Consider the following 23,237-nt stretch of genomic DNA (forward strand, 5'->3'; position numbering starts at 1 on the left):
AACACACAATTTTCCATCTCATTTTTTATTTCTGCTCATATCTCGGCTATTTATGGAACGATTTCGCTGATTTTAAATAGGAAACTTCCCGAAAGCATGTCGGAATTGTTAATGATTTAGGTCCCGCAAATATTTGATGTCTTCAGAAAATAGATTTTAACAAACATACAGATGGACAGAAAGACAGTCAGACAGATGGACATATACCCTTTTCACGAAAGTGAAAGGTATAATAATGACAGTTTCAAACCACAGATGAGGTAATTCTTTTTAAGTGCCAGTACATAGTTTATTGGTAAAAATTGGAAGTATGTTATTATAACAAAGTCTTTAAGTTTGTTTCGCAAATGGTTTTATTAGTCTTATCATTTCTCTCTCTAACAAATTATTTAAAGATGGTTGTATTTTAGGACCCATATAGGGGCTTAATAATAGGCCACTCTAAAATATATGATCGGATTATATATCTATATATGGGGAATTTCATGTCAAGTGACCCATTTGAAACCGATTTTCACAGTGTGTTCCTGTATGCCTAGAAGGAAAAAAGGCCACCTTTTATTTTAAAATTCCAAGTGGACGAAGTGCCACGCCCCCTTACTAAATAACTATTAAAAATAGTATATCTCGGAAACTGGTACTGCTAGAATCCTCAAATTTTGCACTAACAACTTTGACACATACATATGAAAACTGGGTGAAAAAATGGGCGAACTAGCAATAGTGGATGTGGCACATTTCACGCCTATATTGCTAGCCAATACCAAACTTACGTGCCAATATGAAAATTTTGTGCAATAATGGGCGGATAAGAAATAGTGGGCGTATTAAAATAAATCTGGGAAACTATAAAATTTGGAGTGCTCAAATTTCCTCCGAATCACTTTGATATCAATATGAATATTCAAGATAAATATCAGAGGACTAGAAAAATGGGGCGTGATACTTCCCATATGAATTAAGTACAATAATTCGTATATCGGGGAAACTATTGGAGCTAGAAAGCTCAAATTTTGCAGAAACAATTTTGACATCGATGTTAGTATTCACCTAATAAATTGGCGCCCATAAGAATAAAATAAAAAAATCGTATATCGGAAAAGATTTGGAGCTAGAATGCTCACGAAAAAAGTTGACATTCGAGTAAACATTTCTCTAATAAATTGTCGGATTACGGGAGCGTGGTCCTCCCCATATGAATTAAAGACAAAAATTCGTATATCTTGGAAACCATTATAGCCGAAATCCTCAAATTTTGCACGATTAACACTGAAATCCATGTGATCAATTTGATAATAACCGGACTAGCAATACGTTCATGGTATCTCCCATATGAATTATATACATTTTTTACATGTAGGAATATATAGGAACAAGAATCCTCAAATGTTGGATGTATTGTATTGGGTAAACCATCAATAGCAGGCATTGCATCTCCCATATAAATTAAATTATTTATATTGTTTCTAGGGTAGCGAAGCACACTAGGTATAGCTAGTGTATGTATAAAATATATATTGAGGGTAAAAAGTATGCTTCATTATTCATTTATTTAAGATTTAACAAAATTGAAAAAAAAATTAATTTATTTCACTTTGCAATTGTTTTCATTGTTATTCATCTTTATTGATGAATAACATCGTGGTTAACAATGTCTGCAATTACATTCTGAAAAAAAGATCCAAAATTTATTAAAAAGTTATTTATAAAGTAAAAAATTTTACATACGTTTTTCTTATCTGGACTTCCTTTTTGCTTAATAACACCAGTGTTAACAACATTTTCTACCAACTGAAAATATTTAATGAATATATTAATTGAAAAAGCTAAATTAAGTAACAAAAGTTAATAACATACATTATTTCCACCTGAAGGAGGTTTATCTTGTTTAAGAACACCCGTGTTAACGACATTCTTTGCTGAATACTGTAGAAATTCTATATTAATTGAATGTTAAATTAAAAGACCAAGAATAGAAACTTACATTTACTGGTTCAGCGATCGCGCCGACCAAAATTGTGCAAGCGATCACAAAAAATAATTGCAACAGTTTCATATTGTTTTCTATACGATCAAATCACTTTTTTCTACCACAATATTTATGGAAATACTGTTGTAAGTCTCTTTTATATTCTTCTCTTTTATACTATTTTATATATAGTCGTTTTTTGCGCTACTTTAGAAGAAAAGTGTTATATTTGTCCATTCAGAAGAAGTCGTATATATAGACCAATCTCTTTGAGAATTTGTTTCTGAAGATGATCTTATATGTTGGCTAGGAAGAAATTTAACATAATCAATATATTTCTCACTATATTCCGGGAGGCTACTTATATGGAGGGGTGGTAGAAATTGTGTACCATTATTGCCTATTTTCAATATCAAACAAACCTTATAATCAAAGAATATTTGAGAAAAATATCAATCCCTTTTAGGCTCTTTCCTACTTATAAATTTATGCGTTACAAACGGAATAAGAAAATCAAGATATGTACCATCATATATTTATACCCTATACCACTTTAGTGGGTTTGTGCTGATGTTTGTAACATACAAAAATATACGTCCTATATCCATCGTTTTCTGGGCCAATCCATGTAAACCTATATTTATACCCTATACCACTTTAGTGGGTTTGTGCTGATGTTTGTAACATACAAAAATATACGTCCTATATCCATCGTTTTCTGGGCCAATCCATGTAAACCTTGTGCGCAAGGTACAGGTCAAGATAATTGGATGAAATTTAGCTTTTTTTGGCCCAAGGACGAAGCCTATAGAAAATGGTTAAAATCGGTCCATTATTTCACCTAACCCCCATACAACAGAACCCCCCTTCTGAGCTCATAATTATGTTAAATAGGCCTGTATATCGATAAAAAGCGGCACAACTAAGTTTTATACAAGCGATCGGGCCTCATTTGACCCTAGTCCCCATACAAAGTCCCCTTCAGGAAATTACTTGAATTTCCAAAATTAACTTATAAACACAAATATCGCAATGAAATTCAGCACAAATAAATATTATATAAATATATTCACAAAATTTTATCGGGCTTGGTCCATATTTGCCCCTAGACCCCATATAAAGCCTCTTTCAGAAAATTAGTTTTTCATCCATAAATTTCTTAAATGTATCGGCACAAGGTAATAATAAATAATAAAAATAAATAACATTAATATTCATAACTGGTGTAGGGTATCATATGGTCGGTCACGCCCGACTATACTTTCTTACTTGTTTTGTACTTGTGGGTGTATAAAATAATATATATATGTAAATAAATTAACTCATATTGGAAAATTGTGCGGTTTTTTTTTTCTAAAATTAGAATTTCTATAACAAATTATTATACCATCGTGCGAATATATAGTATAATATTTCGACCCTATAAAGTATATATGTACATATGTATATTCTGAATTCTTATAGATTTCGATTTAGCCATGTCACTCTGACCGTCTGTCTGAAGAACGCAGATACCTGCGAAATCCGAATCCGTTCGGGAAATTAAGCATGTAGAGCCCGGAGTAAGTAAGAACATAAATATAAATCGGGTCATTTTGGTACTTTTTCGTTCGGTGCTCACACGCAGCACCCTAATAAAACGAAAATCTATAAAAGTGGACTTTCTAGTTTATAACTGGTAAAGTCCCCAAGGCCGTTATAGACACTTCATCAATGGACACATTGGAATGATATACACAAAGATTAGATGTTTCCGATCGCATACTCAATACAGAATATGTCGGAAATGTCGGAAACACTGATCACAGATAGAAAATCAAGAAATCTGTTCTAAACTGGGGATAAAGTGAGCCTGGGGTTCTATATGGGAAACACAGAAACAGAAGTATATTACCGTTTACCTAATCCAAGACCATATTGGATCGTATGAAATTTTTAACCGAAAGGTTTACATCCTGATGAACGCAAACCCGTACGATGCATTGAGAGCTGAATGAAAAATATGGGCGAGAAAAATCATGTTTTTGCTGGGAAAATTTCAATGATTTTTAGTTTAATCCCTCAGTTCCTTACCAGCGATTTAAAATCCTGCCCACAGTATATTTTGTGAAAAAAAATCCACAATCTTTTCGAAATGGGTCTCAAAAATGTACACCTATGTATGTATATTATACCGACTCAATCTGTATGTAAACCAAAAGCGTGTTTTTTAATCTTTTAATTTTTGTTTTATAATGATTCCCAAAATCGTTTAAGTCTACACCACTTTAGTGGGGAGGGTATATTGGATTTGTGCTGATGTTTGTAACGTATATAATTAAAGGTCCTAACCCACCTTTCAGTATCGGCTCAGAATCTTTTTCTGAGTCGATTAAGCCATATCCGCCCATCTGTCTGTCCATGTAAACTTTGTAATCAAACTACAGGTCGCAATTTTGAAGATAATTGGATACACACATTATGATGCTACTTTAAAAATAATAATAGTATTTAAAATTTTTAATGAAATTTTATTAATTTATATTATTTTTACGAAATACAAGAAAAAAGTAATAAAAACTCATTAATAGTTTCCAAGAAAATGGAAAAACCCCAAAAAGGGTCATTTCAGGTACTGCGCAAAAATTTTCGAATTTTTTCTCAGAACTTTTTTAGAATCCTTGAACACGTGTTTTATTGCCCATTAATTAACCTATTATTCAGGTAGTGGTTATATGGAATATTTAACATTATATTTTTTGGAAATTTTTTTTTTTTTTTCATTGTTTATTTATTTAGACCTCCAATAGATAAATGCAATAGTAATATTAAAAAACATTGGAAAGAATTTGAAATTAAATCTTATTTGTCCAATATTTCTATACCAAATAAAAATGTTGTTAAATATTTAGGTGTCCATTTGGACAAATTTTTATACTTTAATAACCATGTAAATGAAACAATTAGTAAAGCCAGAAAAGCATTTTTTAGATATAAATCGTTATTTTACTCAAAATATATTAAACCTAGGGTCAAAATAATTATGTACCAATCCTTAATTAGACCAATTATAACATATGGCTGTCCAATATGGTTTAACATTGCACCATCGTATATGGAAAAAATTAGGATTTTTGAAAGAAAATGTTTAAGAGCATGCAATTCTTTATATAGATCTCATCAAACCAATTTTATAAAATATATATCAAACAAAAAATTATATAATATATCAAAAATTATAAGAATAGATAACTTTATTATTAATTTAATTAGAAATAATATATCAAAATGTACATTATGTATTGAAAATAATTTAATAATGGCACCGTATTATACAAATGAAGAATATATTAAAGCAACTTTGCTAAATGGTTTTGTACCACCAGAGGCATTTGTATACCTGGATAAATCAAATTACATACAAAATACCAATGGCATACCAATTTTCTATCATTATTACAGAAGAGCCAATATAAAGGCATTTAACTACAATGAGGAAATTAATCCTTCAAATTTTAGACATGATACAAGTATATCAGACATGGATTTTTATTTTTCGCAAAAAATCAAAACCAAAAAATTTTGGTGGTTAAATTAAAAAATATTTATTCACTTCTTTTTATCATTTTGACCATATAACATAAATCTGTCAATATAAACGTAATGTTTTTAGAACTTTTTCATTACATTTAATTTAAAAGGTTTAATATACTCTTCATTTGAAGTATGAATTGAATTACAAATTTTGTAAAAACAAAACAAATTGATTATATTAGTTATACTTGAGTGCACGTTTATGTGACTATGTATAATTCTTAAATAATATTGTTAACTAGTGTTTATAATAGTTTAAAACTGTTAATTAATGCAAAGAAAAAAAAAAAAAAGAAAAAAATTTTTTGGAAATTTGCATAATTATGTTGTAAATCCTTCCAGTGTAAGCGCTTGAAATGTTCAAAAAAAAGTGTTGATCAATTCAAACTAAAAAATTAATTTATATCTGTATAATCAAGGCCGATCAATTAAATACATATAGGAAATGTTTGATAGATTCCCATCGACAAATATATTTTGTCATTACACGCATGGAACAAAGAATTCCATCGAGTATTTACCATTATCAAGTCGTCCGAAACTGCTGTCAATACAGGACGACAGAGAAATACTGAGGAAATACCGAAGGAACCTTCATCTATCAGTTCCAAAAATTAACAACGAACTCAGGACAGTCCTGTGAATAAAAATTAGTGTCGAAGTTGTGCGCAAAATACTAGGGAGCAATAATTTGCATGGTCAAGTACCAAGGTGGAAACCGCTCATATCGAAGTTAATCGATGTTAAGAGTCTTGACTCCGCATATAGACTCATAAGTAAGAATATTGGATTCTGGAAGGAGGTTATCTTCGACGATTAGAACAAATATAATATTTTTAGCTCAAATGGTCGTCAAATGATATGGCGAAAGCTTGGAGATACCTTGGAATTATCTAACTTAAAACCAACTGTAAAGGACCCAAGTTGCTCTGCCATATTTTGGGGTTCTGTGTCCGTCCACGGTGTTGGACCGCTAAAACTTATTATTGTAATTATAGACTAGAAGGTCCACTTGTCAATTTTAGAGCAGAATTTGCATGCTAGTACCACCAAAATGGGGCTACAACCCATTCAATTTATTTTTCAACAGAAAAACGATCCACGACCTGGTACGTGAAAATGTTGATCATTTACAACACTAAGTATCTTCTTTCACCAAATTTTCAATGGAGTTAATGTCTGGACTTAAACTCCATTTTCAAGAACAACTTTTAAATCACTCATTATCCTCTAAAAATACCATACGGTTGCTTTGCATGAAGAATGGGACATAATAACGCCAGAACTATTACATAAATTGGTAGAAACGGTCTCACGACGCTTGGAAGTTGTTTTTAAAAACAACAAGTTAGATATTTAATACCTACCTCCATGGCCAAATTATAGTAATAGATCGCTTGTAACGAATTTCCTAGACACTATATTTATTATGTTAAGATTAACCTGATAATTAGTAAGATTAAGAATCGACTCGATATATTACTTAGTTGGAAAATGCATAATCAATCCATCTAGAAAGATGTAGGGTAAAATATCAATATATTAAAAGTTATAAAGAAATTAATATTCAACATTATTCCAATAAGTTTCTATAGCGGAAAAGGTTCATTCGATCGTGAATAAAATATGATTATAATTAGTTTAATCTTTTTAGTTGTTTGCACTGTTGCCAGTGTAAGGGGAAAAACTCCCACAAATGTAATTTTATATATATTTTTTTTTCAACTTTTAAGAGTATTTTTTAATTTTTCAGTATAATGTTCAAGACGTTAATGGTTTCACTGGCATTTTTTCCAGAAATGGAGATAATGTAATTTTTTTTGAATTTTTAAAATATCTTTTAAATAATAATGATTATTTTCAGTATAACGTGCAAGGCGTTTTAAACACTGGTTACTCTGACACTGCTACCAGTGTAAAAGGAGCTCCAGGAAATGTACGTTTTTTGTTTGTTGTTGAATTTAACTTTTAATTATGTAATTATATATTTTTCAGTATAATGTAAGAGGCGTTATAAATACTGGTATTTTCAGACAAGAAGCAAAATAATCCATTTTGGTGTATGATATGATATAATTATGTGGACCATAGAACTTAATAAACAACTGCAAAATTTTAATAAAACATATTTATACCTAGATAATGATGTTATAACAAATGTATGTTTCCTAAGATCACAACATAGGACATACATTTTATTTAAAATATAAAACATTTCATTATTTCCTTAGTTGCATAAGCATTTCTATTTTAGTCTTTAGTCTAGTCTATAGTGTACAGTTTAGTCTATAGTCTAGTCTATAGTCTAGTCTATAGTCAAGTCTATAGTCTAGTCTATAGTCTAGTCTATAGTCTAGTCTATAGTCTAGTCTATAGTCTAGTCTATAGTCTAGTCTATAGTCTAGTCTATAGTCTAGTCTATAGTCTAGTCTATAGTCTAGTCTATGTCCAGTCTATAGTCTGGTCTATAGTCTAGTCTATAGTCTAGTCTATAGTCTAGTCTATGTCCAGTCTATAGTCTGGTCTATAGTCTAGTCTATAGTCTAGTCTATAGTCTGGTCTATAGTCTAGTCTATAGTCTAGTCCATAGTATAGTCTATAGTCTAGTCTATAGTCTAGTCTATAGTCTAGTCTATAGTCTAGTCTATAGTCTAGTCTATAGTCTAGTCTATAGTCTAGTCTATAGTCTAGTCTATAGTCTAGTCTATAGTCTAGTCTATAGTCTAGTCTATAGTCTAGTCTATAGTCTAGTCTATAGTCTAGTCTATGTCCAGTCTATAGTCTGGTCTATAGTCTAGTCTATAGTCTAGTCTATAGTCTAGTCTATGTCCAGTCTATAGTCTGGTCTATAGTCTAGTCTATAGTCTAGTCTATAGTCTGGTCTATAGTCTAGTCTATAGTCTAGTCCATAGTATAGTCTATAGTCTAGTCTATAGTCTAGTCTATAGTCTAGTCTATAGTCTAGTCTATAGTCTAGTCTATAGTCTAGTCTATAGTCTAGTCTATAGTCTAGTCCAACGGTTCCCAAATGGGGGTCCGCGGACCCCTAGTGGTCCGTAGTAAAATCCTAGGGGGTCCGCGAAGACGAACGAAAAAAACATGAATAGACAATATTCTTTTATATGTATGTACAATTATCTCCAATTTTTGTGCAATAATCCCAAATTTTTTGGTGACTTTTTGAATTTTATTTTTTCGGTTGTTTATCTAGGCCCTACAAATTTATTGTATAACTTTTATAAAGTAAAGTATTGCGTGATTTGTAATTTTTATTTCCTGTATACACGCAGAGAAAAAACATGGTTGTGGTAACCATGTTCCAAGAGCAACATATTATGGTTAAAATTATGATTGTAGTCTTAACATAATATCGTTATTGTAACAAATTTAAAATATCATATTATGATTAAATACCGTTAAAATTATTTCATCATAATATTATGATCCAATGTGTTCAAAATTTCGTTCAAAACTATGTATCGAAATCAAAATAAATTTTACTGAAGCAGTAAAATTACAGTTTCTAAAAAAAGTAAAAAAAATATATATATATAAATAAAGATTACATACTTACAATATTTAGCACACTTATTATTATTCTATGCGAACTGAAATACTTATACATTTAATGCTATAAACCAAATGAGAATTATTCATTTTATTGTCGCGTAAAAAACACACACGAAAAAGTAATCTCTGTGAGCAAACGTTGTTTTGTTGTTGTATTAATTTGTTGATGTATCAGCAGACATATAACAACATAACATATAATGGTTTTTTATAACAACATAACATACAATGGTTATATAACATAACATATTATGGTTATTTGCAAGTTTAAATGGTTGTTAATAACAGAATATGTTTTCTTTGTTATCAGTATTTAGTTGTTGTAAAAATAATTATGATTCAGTGAATTATACTCAAATTTATAATTGCCTGGAACATGAAAATGTTTACAGTAACTTAAATATTGTTAAAATATAATTACAATAACAATTATATGTTTTTGAAAACAATATATTGTTACAGTAAACATGGGATAGTTGCAGTAACCATTTTGAACCATGTTTTTTCTCTGCGTGTATGTACTGAAATAATGGTTTTTATTTCAGACAAATAATACTCTGCCTTACAATTAAATTAGGGATACTGGTATTCCGGAGTATGAAGTTCAATTCAAAGACAAGCTTATTACAGATTTAAGTTTATCAAATTGTAAGCAAAAGTGTTCTTGTTTGAAAGGACTAAAATTATATATTTTCAAAACAGAGGTGACGCTTTATGCATCTCTTTATAAATATTCCAATCCGACGTGATACACAGATTTTAACTTGATTTTGTCGACCAATACATATTATTAAATTAACATCAGAAAATCCGTAAATATGTAGCCAAAAACCATGAAGTAAAATAATTCGTTGGTATTTTAAAATTCAAATTTAAGTTCCAAATTCACAGTACTTTAACAAAGAGTTCAAATCATATATTATGCGGATAACGCATTACGCAACAACATAGAAGAACTTTCTTATATTATTTTCCCGAAAACTTAGCTCACTTACTCAGTTCACCCTTTGCAATCGCAACAAATTTTTGAAACGTGACTCCTTAAGCACATGTGACAATATTTGATAAAGAAACCTTTTCGCTACCTTGAAGAAAAATTAATATGAAAGATCTCACGATCATAAAATTAAACACCATGTTAACATATCAACAGTGAAGTCATTCTATCTTCAAAACATGCAATTGAAAACCTATCTGAAATGTTATATATTCTCAATGTACGGGAATATTTTATAGATATGACATCTCTACATTTATTAGACCTAGGGATTAATGGACTAGGTCAATTTTCGGATGAACAATTATTTAGAACAATAGAATATCAAAATATGTATGGGGGTCCGCGAAATTAAATAAGTTCTTCAAGGGGTCCGCGAAGTAAAAATCGGTGGGAACCGCTGGTCTAGTCTAGTAGTCTAGTCTAGTCTATAGTCTAGTCTATAGTCTAGTCTATAGTCTAGTCTATAGTCTAGTCTATAGTCTAGTCTATAGTCTAGTCTATAGTCTAGTCTATAGTCTAGTCTATAGTCTAGTCTATAGTCTAGTCTATAGTCTAGTCTATAGTCTAGTCTATAGTCTAGTCTATAGTCTAGTCTATAGTCTAGTCTATAGTCTAGTCTAGTCTATAGTCTAGTCTATAGTCTAGTCTATAGTCTAGTCTATAGTCTAGTCTATAGTCTAGTCTATAGTCTAGTCTATAGTCTAGTCTATAGTCTAGTCTATAGTCTAGTCTATAGTCTAGTCTATAGTCTAGTCTATAGTCTAGTCTATAGTCTAGTCTATAGTCTAGTCTATAGTCTAGTCTATAGTCTAGTCTATAGTCTAGTCTATAGTCTAGTCTATAGTCTAGTCTATAGTCTAGTCTATAGTCTAGTCTATAGTCTAGTCTATAGTCTAGTCTATAGTCTAGTCTATAGTCTAGTCTATAGTCTAGTCTATAGTCTAGTCTATAGTCTAGTCTATAGTCTAGTCTATAGTCTAGTCTATAGTCTAGTCTATAGTCTAGTCTATAGTCTAGTCTATAGTCTAGTCTATAGTCTAGTCTATAGTCTAGTCTATAGTCTAGTCTATAGTCTAGTCTATAGTCTAGTCTATAGTCTAGTCTATAGTCTAGTCTATAGTCTAGTCTATAGTCTAGTCCTATAGTCTAGTCTATAGTCTAGTCTATAGTCTAGTCTATAGTCTAGTCTATAGTCTAGTCTATAGTCTAGTCTATAGTCTAGTCTATAGTCTAGTCTATAGTCTAGTCTATAGTCTAGTCTATAGGCTAGTCTATAGTCTAGTCTATAGTCTAGTCTATAGTCTAGTCTATAGTCTAGTCTATAGTCTAGTCTATAGTCTAGTCTATAGTCTAGTCTATAGTCTAGTCTATAGTCTAGTCCTAATAGTCGTCATCGTCTATAGTCCGAAGTCCTATAGTCTAGTCTAGTCTATAGTCTAGTCTATATCTAGTCTATAGTCTAGTCTATAGTCTAGTCTATAGTCTATCTATAGTCTAGTCTATAGTCTATCTATAGTCTAGTCTATAGTCTAGTCCTATAGTCAGTCGATAGTCCTATCTATTGTCTATCTAGAGTCTAGTCTATAGTCTAGTCTATAGTCTAGTCTATAGTCTAGTCTATGTCTAGTCTATAGTTGTCTATAGTCTATCTATAGTCTAGTCTATAGTCTAGTCTATAGTCTAGTCTATAGTACTATTCTATAGGTCTAGTCTATAGTCAGTCTTAGTCCTTTCTATAGTATAGTCAATAGTATAGGCAATAGTAATATCTATAGTCTAGTCTCTAGTCCTAGTCTATAGTATAGTCTATAGTCTAGTCTATAGTATAGTCTATAGTATAGTCTATAGTCTAGTCTATAGTCTAGTCTATAGTCTAGTCTATAGTCTAGTCTATAGTCTAGTCTATAGTCTAGTCTATAGTCTAGTCTATAGTCTAGTCTATAGTCTAGTCTATAGTCTAGTCTAGTCTAGTCTATAGTCTAGTCTATAGTCTAGTCTATAGTCTAGTCTATAGTCTAGTCTATAGTCTAGTCTATAGTCTAGTCTATAGTCTAGTCTATAGTCTAGTCTATAGTCTAGTCTATAGTCTAGTCTATAGTCTAGTCTATAGTCTAGTCTATAGTCTAGTCTATAGTCTAGTCTATAGTCTAGTCTATAGTCTAGTCTATAGTCTAGTCTATAGTCTAGTCTATAGTCTAGTCTATAGTCTAGTCTATAGTTTTGTCTATAGTCTAGTCTATAGTTTTGTCTATAGTGTAGTCTATAGTCTAGTCTATAGTCTAGTCTATAGTCTAATCTAGTCTATAGTCTAGTCTATAGTCTAGTCTATAGTCTAGTCTATAGTCTAGTCTATAGTCTAGTCTATAGTCTAGTCTATAGTCTAGTCTATAGTCTAGTCTATAGTCTAGTCTATAGTCTAGTCTATAGTCTAGTCTATAGTCTAGTCTATAGTCTAGTCTATAGTCTAGTCTATAGTCTAGTCTATAGTCTAGTCTATAGTCTAGTCTATAGTCTAGTCTATAGTCTAGTCTATAGTCTAGTCTATAGTCTAGTCTATAGTCTAGTCTATAGTCTAGTCTATAGTCTAGTCTATAGTCTAGTCTATAGTCTAGTCTATAGTCTAGTCTATAGTCTAGTCTATAGTCTAGTCTATAGTCTAGTCTATAGTCTAGTCTATAGTCTAGTCTATAGTCTAGTCTATAGTCTAGTCTATAGTCTAGTCTATAGTCTAGTCTATAGTCTAGTCTATAGTCTAGTCTATAGTCTAGTCTATAGTCTAGTCTATAGTCTAGTCTATAGTCTAGTCTATAGTCTAGTCTATAGTCTAGTCTATAGTCTAGTCTATAGTCCTAGTCTATAGTCTAGTCTATAGTCTAGTCTATAGTCTAGTCTATAGTCTAGTCTATAGTCTAGTCTATAGTCTAGTCTATAGCTAGTCTATAGTCTAGTCTATAGTCCTAGTCTATAGTCTAGTCTATAGTCTAGTCTATAGTCTAGTCTATAGTCTAGTCTATAGTCTAGTCTATAGTCTAGTCTATAGTCTAGTCTATATCTAGTCTATAGTCTAGTCTATAGTCTAGTCTATAGTCTAGTCTATAGTCCTAGTCTATAGTCTAGTCTATAGTCTAGTCTATAGGTCTAGTCTGTCTATAGTCTAGTCTATAGTCTAGTCTATAGTCTAGTCTATAGTCTAGTCTATAGTCTAGTCTATAGTCTAGTCTATAGTCTAGTCTATAGTCTAGTCTATAGTCTAGTCTATAGTCTAGTCTATAGTCTAGTCTATAGTCTAGTCTATAGTCTAGTCTATAGTCTAGTCTATAGTCTAGTCTATAGTCTAGTCTATAGTCTAGTCTATAGTCTAGTCTATAGTCTAGTCTATAGTCTAGTCTATAGTCTAGTCTATAGTCTAGTCTATAGTCTAGTCTATAGTCTAGTCTATAGTCTAGTCTATAGTCTAGTCTATAGTCTAGTCTATAGTCTAGTCTATAGTCTAGTCTATAGTCTAGTCTATAGTCTAGTCTATAGTCTAGTCTATAGTCTAGTCTATAGTCTAGTCTATAGTCTAGTCTATAGTCTAGTCTATAGTCTAGTCTATAGTCTAGTCTATAGTCTAGTCTATAGTCTAGTCTATAGTCTAGTCTATAGTCTAGTCTATAGTCTAGTCTATAGTCTAGTCTATAGTCTAGTCTATAGTCTAGTCTATAGTGTAGTCTATAGTGTAGTCTATAGTGTAGTCTATAGTAGTAGTCTATAGTCTAGTCTATAGTCTAGTCTATAGTCTAGTCTATAGTCTAGTCTATAGTCTAGTCTATAGTCTAGTCTATAGTCTAGTCTATAGTCTAGTCTATAGTCTAGTCTAGTCTAGTCTAGTCTAGTCTATAGTCTAGTCTAGTCTATAGTCTAGTCTAGTCTATAGTCTAGTCTATAGTCTAGTCTATAGTCTAATCTATAGTCTAGTCTGTAGTCTAGTCTATAGTCTAGTCTATAGTCTAGTCTATAGTCTAGTCTATAGTCTAGTTTATAGTCTAGTCTATAGTCTAGTCTATAGTCTAGTCTATAGTCTAGTCTATAGTCTAGTCTATAGTCTAGTCTATAGTCTAGTCTATAGTCTAGTCTATAGTCTAGTCTAAAGTCTAGTCTAGTCTATAGTCTAGTCTATAGTCTAACTTATAGTCTATGCTAAAGTCTTTTCTATACTCTATTCTATATTCAAAATGAAATTGAAATTTGGAAATGTTAAGAATCGTCTTTGAATGTTAATAACTGTATTTAATTTATTAAGAAAAAACAAAATTCATTTCTGCAATAGCAATTTATAAAAAAAAATATATTTTAACCGTTAACCGATATCAATCTGAAGATTGTCAGAATATCCAAAATTTCGGGGTACACCCTTGATATCCTTGATAAAAAAAAAGAAATTGAAAAGAATTGAATAAATTTCAAAAAATACCTAATAAAAAACTTACAATTGGTAGCTCCGCCCTTATAGCATTAAGAATACTAGCAATTATGAATATTACACCGAAATTTTTCATCTTTTCTTTTTAATTAAAACTGGAACTGCAGTAAAATTATTGCTCTTATATAGTATTAGCTATGTATATCAAAATGGATATATAGGAGTTTGTTCGATTTTATATAACCCTACAGTTTCTTTTTTCGCAAAATAAATTGTTGTGGAATATGTTTATTTATTTTTGATTTAATTTTTTTAAGAGCAATGTTATTTGTATTAATAGGGTAAATGCTGTAGGGTATATGAAAAAACCGCACATGTTATGAGAATAACATTATATTTTTATGTATGTTTATACATAGAATTGTAACGTTGCTGACACACTGACTGACAGATTGATCATTGCACGCCTAAAGCCAAAGAGTTGACATTTGGACTGGCAGTTGGCCTACGCCAAATCCTTCCAATAAGACGGGATTTTTTAAAATTGGAGGAATTAGAAGGAAAAGAAGAAAATCACCTAGGAAACCTTATATAATGATATACATATGAAGGTATTATATTCCGATGTTCAGAAACATAGTTTCCGGAACGTAATTCCTAAGAATTTTCCAATCAGTATTCTTGAGGGATGTTATATTCAGAATAATAATTTTATTGTCCTCGCCACATGCTCTATATTCGTCTGAATCCGCACGTCAAATTTTGTATAATTGTCCGCGTAATCCTGTGAATCGATTTAGAATACATTCCATCGTATTAACCTCAGACTTGCATATTTTTGGGAAATTTCTGTTGTCTTACTCTAGTTAGGGTTATGGGATAAGTTCTTTGTACTTATGCCTACTTTTTCATTATTCCAAGTGGTCTTATGGAATTCTCTCGCACTCTGGGAGAGTTTTGGGGTAAGGCTCCCTCTAAGATCGTCCTAATTGTCAATGGCTGTGTGTAAATGATTAAAATGGAATTAATAATAAAATGTTATTTAATTACATGTTTATATGTTTCGATAGAGTGGCGATAAATTTCTCAAGAGTTTAAAGTAAAATTAATTGTTATAGCAAATTAATTTGATATAAAATACATAAATATTCCATTATAATAAGGACTGATAAAATACTAACAAATGAATTCCTAGTTTGTTTTTAACTGTCATTATGATGACACATTGGTTTAATTGGTTGCTACGTTTAAGACTCTGTCATGGTATAAACGGTTGGGTCACAGTTTGGCTTGATATTGATGGACGTCTCGTGAAATCGTTTAAGTTTATAAAGATTTTCGTGTTTTTCCAAAATCTTCTGTTCGTTGTCCTTTCTGCCAGTGATATAATAATATATAAATATGGAGTTCAACATAATACTCAAGTCGTATTGCTTATGGCTTATGCTATAAATTTTGTTCGTCTATATTTATGCGTTGTTTTTACTTATGGCACATTAAAGGCGATAAGGCCTTGGAAAAATGTTTGAAATCTATTGCTGTATTGCAGAAAACATATTTTAAAAATAACCAAATTTTAAAGGAATATAATAAAATGGACAAAGTTCTAATGTTCAATATCATCATAGTGAATGTACGCTTTTTGTTTAATTTATCATTTACTATCTACGCTTTGATCCTGGCTGATTGGAATGATGTATTTAACTTATTTTTGCACACTTATTCAACCGGTATGATAGAAAATATCATGCTGCACCATGGACTAACTTTATGTTATATCAATCAATGTCTTACAAAACTAAATGTACAGCTAAAACATGACCGAGTAGAATCGCCATTTGGATATATTTATTTTAAACTATCGGTGTTGGTGGGACAAGTGAATACCATCTTTGGTCCATCTATATTTTGGGCACTCATTGGTCTACTGCTGATGAATTCCACATTTTATTTTACCTCAATGGCACTTACTTTAGTTATTGGTTTTAAAGTACTTTTTTTGATAAGTCCGTATATAGTTTCGATTTTGCTTTTGTACATCGAAATGTTTTTATATTATTTTATTTGTGATCGAATATGTGAGACGATGAGAGCAACAGATATAATTTTATTGGAATACACTGCTAGAAAGAAAAACTATGAGGTTGGTTTTAAATTGCTCACGTAAATTAATATACATATTTGGACCTTATATGAGAACTATAGCGAATTGTAAATTTTCGGAAGTGGACCTTATAAGGGACGTGTGACCAATTATGGACCGATACGGATAAACTTTAGCAGGGTTATTTATATATACATTTAACGTAATCATGACAAATTTTATACGGAAATCTTTATGTAGTAATGAAGGGCCAATTATGGATCGATCCGGGTGGTTTATATATACATTAAACACATTCATAACGATAACTTTATTTAGTTATAATGAAATATGTCCGTTTGTGTGGTTATCGTTAGTGGGCCTTATATGGGATGTATGACACGTCATGGATCGATCAAGAGTGATACATATATACAAAACATATTAATATCGAATTTTTCTCAAATATCTATTTCTAAATTTTCGGAAGTGGACCCGATATGGGAGCTATAAACAATTATGGACTGATACAGATCTAAGTTAGTAATATGATTTCTATTAATATTATATTTATATCTATACAATTTTGGATGCAGTTACTAACAATAAATCCATTTCCGAGAATATGTACCTTTGTATAGGGGCAGACAGGCGGACATCGACTCAGAATCTTATATGGGGATCCAGAATATAGTTGGGTCTCAGATGAATATTTCTTGGTGTTAGATACGGAATGACATAGTTACATATAACACTGATGGTCGTGGAGGGTATAAAAATCGGGTAACTTTAGCCCTATATAAGGTGCCTTCTGAAACTTAATTTAAAATTCATAAATATATTAAAGACAGAAATATAATAATGTAATTTAACAAAGATAATTTATATGTATATAGACCATTATAGTATCTAGTCCCCATATATAGCTCTCCGATATAGAGCTGGTCTTCTTGTTTATTTAAACCATTTTTTTTTTGCTTTTTCAGGTAGAACGATTCATTCTAGGACGGTTAACGCTAAGACCTAAAATACAAATCTGTGGCATGTTTCGTGTAAATTTAAATTCCCTATTCGTATTGACAGTTGAAATTGTTCTTGCTGTAGTTATGCTATCACAATTAAGTTATTACCTATTGAAAACATCCAGGAAGTGTGTCAATTATATAAGTATTTTTCAACGAGTTTTTATTTCAAATTTTATCTTTTCAGGTTGGAGAGTATGCAACTGTATAAAAGTGCCAATTATTCCATTAAAAAACTGCGAAGTGTCGACTTCGATTAAATTTTTTTGCTTAATTCTTAAATCGTGGTAATATTTTTACTAGAGTTCACTTAAAACATAACAATTCAAATTGTCTTGATGTTAAATTCCAAGATTTAAATTCATATAAACACAAAAAATTCAGAACTAGGTCCAACTTCATTTCAATAATTTTGTAGGCGGACTAAAACACGAGGTTTTTTAAATGTATATTTCTCATTGTTTGTTTTTTTTTTTTCAATAAAATTAAAAAAAGCTTAATTTATTTAATTGAATATTGTTTTGAAAACAATTCGATAAAATTTGAAACACGTAATTATTATGGCTATAGGGCGAACCCTATTGAACCCATATACAACGGGACACTCCGAATATGACTAGTCTATAGACCAGACTATAGACTACAATATAGACTACACTATAGGCTGGACTATAGATTAAAATATAGACTAGAATGTAGACTACACTAATGACTAGATTATAGATTAGACTAGACTATTGACTAGACTATAGACTAGACTATAGACTAGACTATAGACTAGACTATAGACTGGACTATAGACTAGACTATAGACTAGACTATAGACTAGACTATAGACTAGACTATAGACTAGACTAGACTATAGACTAGACTAGACTATAGACTAGACTAGACTATAGACTAGACTAGACTAGTATAGACTAGACTATAGACTAGACTATAGACTAGACTATAGACTAGACTATAGACTAGACTATAGACTAGACTATAGACTAGACTATAGACTAGACTATAGACTAGACTATAGACTAGACTATAGACTAGACTATAGACTAGACTATAGACTAGACTATAGACTAGACTATAGACTAGACTATAGACTAGACTATAGACTAGACTATAGACTAGACTATAGACTAGACTATAGACTAGACTATAGACTAGACTATAGACTAGACTATAGACTAGACTATAGACTAGACTATAGACTAGACTATAGACTAGGACTATAGACTAGACTATAGACTAGACTATAGACTAGACAATAGACTAGACTATAGACTAGACTATAGACTAGACTATAGACTAGACTATAGACTAGACTATAGACTAGACTATAGACTAGACTATAGACTAGACTATAGACTAGACTATAGACTAGACTATACTAGACTATAGACTAGACTATAGACTAGACTATAGACTAGACTATAGACTAGACTATAGACTAGACTATAGACTAGACTATAGACTAGACTATAGACTAGACTATAGACTAGACTATAGACTAGACTATAGACTAGACTATAGACTAGACTATAGACTAGACTATAGACTAGACTATAGACTAGACTATAGACTAGACTATAGACTAGACTATAGACTAGACTATATAGACTATAGACTAGACTATAGACTAGACTATAGACTAGACTATAGACTAGACTATAGACTAGACTATAGACTAGACTATAGACTAGACTATAGACTAGACTATAGACTAGACTATAGACTAGACTATAGACTAGACTATAGACTAGACTATAGACTAGACTATAGACTAGACTAGACTAGACTAGACTAGACTATAGACTAGACTATAGACTAGACTATAGACTAGACTACTATAGACTAGACTATAGACTAGACTATAGACTAGACTATAGACTAGACTATAGACTAGACTATAGACTAGACTATAGACTAGACTATAGACTAGACTATAGACTAACTATAGACTAGACTATAGACTAGACTATAGACTAGACTATAGACTAGACTATAGACTAGACTATAGACTAGACTATAGACTAGACTATAGACTAGACTATAGACTAGACTATAGACTAGACTATAGACTAGACTATAGACTAGACTATAGACTAGACTATAGACTAGACTATGACTAGACTATAGACTAGACTATAGACTAGACTATAGACTAGACTATAGACTAGACGATAGACTAGACTAGACTAGACTAGACTATATAGACTAGACTATAGACTAGACTATAGACTAGACTATAGACTAGACTATAGACTAGACTATAGACTAGACTATAGACTAGACTATAGACTAGACTATAGACTAGACTATAGACTAGACTATAGACTAGACTATAGACTAGACTAGACTATAGACTAGACTATAGACTAGACTATAGACTAGACTATAGACTAGACTATAGACTAGACTATAGACTAGACTATAGACTAGACTATAGACTAGACTATAGACTAGACTATAGACTACAAATTGTTGCTTTATTTTGATCAAGTAAATACAGAATATTATTTCAGAGTGCTTATAAAGTTATTGTTGATAATTTTGCTGAAATCGAGGAGTCAAAATTTAAATTTTGAATATTTTAAATTGAAACTTGAGTAATAAGACTCACCCTAAATAACATACATTTTTTGAATATAATATTTTTAATTATTATCGATAATTCCGGTTTTTCTGGAGATTATTTTACTCGAGTATTGAAAATTAGTAAGCCATTAGTTTTATTTATAGTTTTAAAATTCTAGAAAATTATTTGTGGTTAAAAACGTAAAAATCCATTTTATTTATAAATCATATAGAAATTTTCTTATTGGTTTTATTTAGTTTAGTCTGCAAAATCGACTATGTAATGCCGTACATTGTACACTTATAAAAATCACAGTTTTATTTTAAACTTATTTAAGGATGTTATAGCTAATTAGCAGGAAATAGTAAATTCACTATTAGAAAAGTGTTTATTAAGAATTGAGAATAGACTAGGTATATTATTTTAGGAGATTTAATCATTTTTCATTTATTTGAGAACAAAAAACGCCCATCTAAAAAGGTGTAGGGTAAAATAAACTACACACAAACATATATACATTTAATGAAAGTTAGTACATATATAAAGAGAAGTTAAGCAACAGTATTCCAATAAGTTTCTAAAGCGGAAAAGTGTAACTTGATCGTAAAAAGAAATATGAAATTAATTAAATCAATCCTTTTAATCGGCTGCATTGTTGCCAGTGTTATGGCTGCTGCAGGACATGTAAGTTGTAATAACTTTTGTTCAGATCCTTTTAATTAAGCAGTAAATATTTTCAGGTTAATGTGCAGGGCTCTAGTGACCCAGGTTCCCATGTGGTTGCCGCATATGGACCTTATGTAAGTTTTAATCTTTTGCTATTTATGGTATTTATATTTTAATTAATAATTATAAATATTTTCAGTATAACGAACAAGGAAAAAAATAATTCAAATGATTGCATTCTTTTAAATGAATTTAGTATTGAATTTATATAATAAAAGTGTATACATGTCTGTATGTATATCACATGATTAAATAAATTTTATTTTGTAATAATCTGAACACAAAATATTTATATTTTATGGGCAAAATTAGCAATTCATTAGAATCGAGTTATAATTATGTATAAGAGAAATAGGTTAAACTGTACAAAGTTTTAAGGTTATATGACAAATAATTTATCAGATCAACGAATTTTCAAATTTAATCCATATAGGAGGTGACAGGTCCTAAATATTCATGTCCCCCCGAAAAAAATGGGGACTCTATCTGTTATATTTCCTCAGATATTTACATATATCAATTTAAGATGTTTTTTATATGGCAGGTGCGACGCCCACTATATCTAGGCTGCCCAAGTCAAAGTTGTCCATACCAAATTTTAGAACTCTAGCTCTTGCAGTTTCTGAGATATAGGACTTTTAATACTTATTTTGTATGTGGGCGTGGCACCTCGCTCATTTGAAATTTTGAGGTAAAAGTCGCCTGAGTGAGAAAGATTTGTTTGTACTTTTTCTTTCTTCAAGTGGTACATTTTCGATTTTCTGATCCACATAAAATTTAATGGAGGGATTTTAGTTCTTATAAATCTTTTTTAAGTATATTGAATTTCATGGTTATATATTTTAAAAAATTATGAGCGTCAAAGTCGTTTTTTGTGAGGGATCTTATATAGCGGCTAAAGTCTAATATGACTCATATTGCACAATGTAATTTTTGAATCCAAAATTGTGAATTATGTATTATTTGGGGTCACTTATATGAAGGCATACCCCGAAGCATGTTACCTTGATGAATTGCCACCATTTTGGTGTAATTGCAAAAGAGGTGCTATCAGTACCTCTAGTCTACCGCTGATGGTGTCAAATGTACCCTCGACCTGGTGTCGAATTAGAGAGCCATATTATCTGGTATCACGGGAACCGGCAGCCCACAGCGCAGAGTTTCGGACACTTTGTAATCGCGGCTATTTGAAAAATGCCATTGTGATGTACTTGGTGGTTTAAACCGATAAAAAGAACAAATTGGTGTTGGGAATGGGTTGGTGTTAAATGAATAAGCTACATAATGAATCAGGGAAATATGGACCTGGTCCCGTATACTCGAACAAATGTGTCAGATGTTTTCTCTTGAATGTGTCGGATAAATGAGAAGTGTGCAAGTTTGAATGGTGATGGATGTATGCTATCTTGTTCGGATGACACCATAGAATTCCCTTATGTGTCCAAGTATGCTCGGGATTGGCTCTATTCATACCTAACTTAGCAAAGTGAGTTCTCTGTGTGTAAGAACATGTCTTTGGTTTATTTGATGGATTCGTATTTCGGTCTAGCAATTACGTCTCTATCCCACCTACGTTGTTGTAAATGGGAGTAATGTTTTCACATCTAGAAAGTTTCGCAACGTCGTCAGAGATTAGATAGTACAGGTACTTAAGCAAACTGCTTGTACATAGACCGACAAAACCATATACGAAAATTGCCACCTGCTTGTTCCTCGCTAGCGGCAATGGTGAATCGTCTCAAGCTCCACCAAAAAATGTATGTATGGAGGCGAAATGATTTAGCAATACTGAACGTTTTCAATGACAAACAAATCCAATAAAAACCCTCTATACTACGTCCTCAAGGGAATTGTCCGGTTAAATGGAAAATAAAAACAAGTAAGAAATTATAGTCGGGCGAGGCCGACCATATAATACCCTACACCTGTTACAAAAATGAAATGTGATTTAGTTTTCATAATAAAGCATTTAAGTTGACTTGTGTCAGATACATATACTTAAGCCATTTATTGTTGAATAAAATTGTGGACATTTAAGTCAAATTTTGAAGGGGGATTTGTATAGGGGCTATGGTCAAATGAGACCCTATAATTATAAAATTCATGCGAGTCATCAAGGCTAGTATAGAACTTGGTTTTGCAGCTTTTTGTCGAGATACGAGTATATTAAACATAATTATAAACTTAAAATCCCTATTCGTCGTTTTCAGTTGTATGGGGTCTAGGTGAAATAATGGACCGATGTTAACCATTTTCAATAAGCTTCGTCTCCGGTACCATAGAAGATCATGTGCCAAATTTCATTGAATTATCTTCA

At 31.2% G+C, this 23,237-nt stretch overlaps 1 long non-coding RNA gene across 1 annotated transcript; it reads left to right on the forward strand.

Moving 5' to 3' along the window:
• Positions 1-20,740: 20,740 nt before the first annotated feature.
• Positions 20,741-21,072, forward strand: LOC119604184. Its single transcript, XR_005231480.1, has 3 exons — positions 20,741-20,878; positions 20,935-20,994; positions 21,060-21,072. It is a non-coding gene; the product is annotated as an uncharacterized LOC119604184 (long non-coding RNA).
• The last annotated feature ends 2,165 nt before the right edge of the window (positions 21,073-23,237 follow it).

The sequence above is a fragment of the Lucilia sericata genome, unplaced genomic scaffold (assembly GCF_015586225.1).
Source record: "Lucilia sericata isolate MDLA Ls3-8-SP2 unplaced genomic scaffold, ASM1558622v1 Contig000368F_arrow, whole genome shotgun sequence".
In the NCBI taxonomy this organism is placed as follows: Eukaryota; Metazoa; Arthropoda; class Insecta; order Diptera; family Calliphoridae; genus Lucilia; species Lucilia sericata.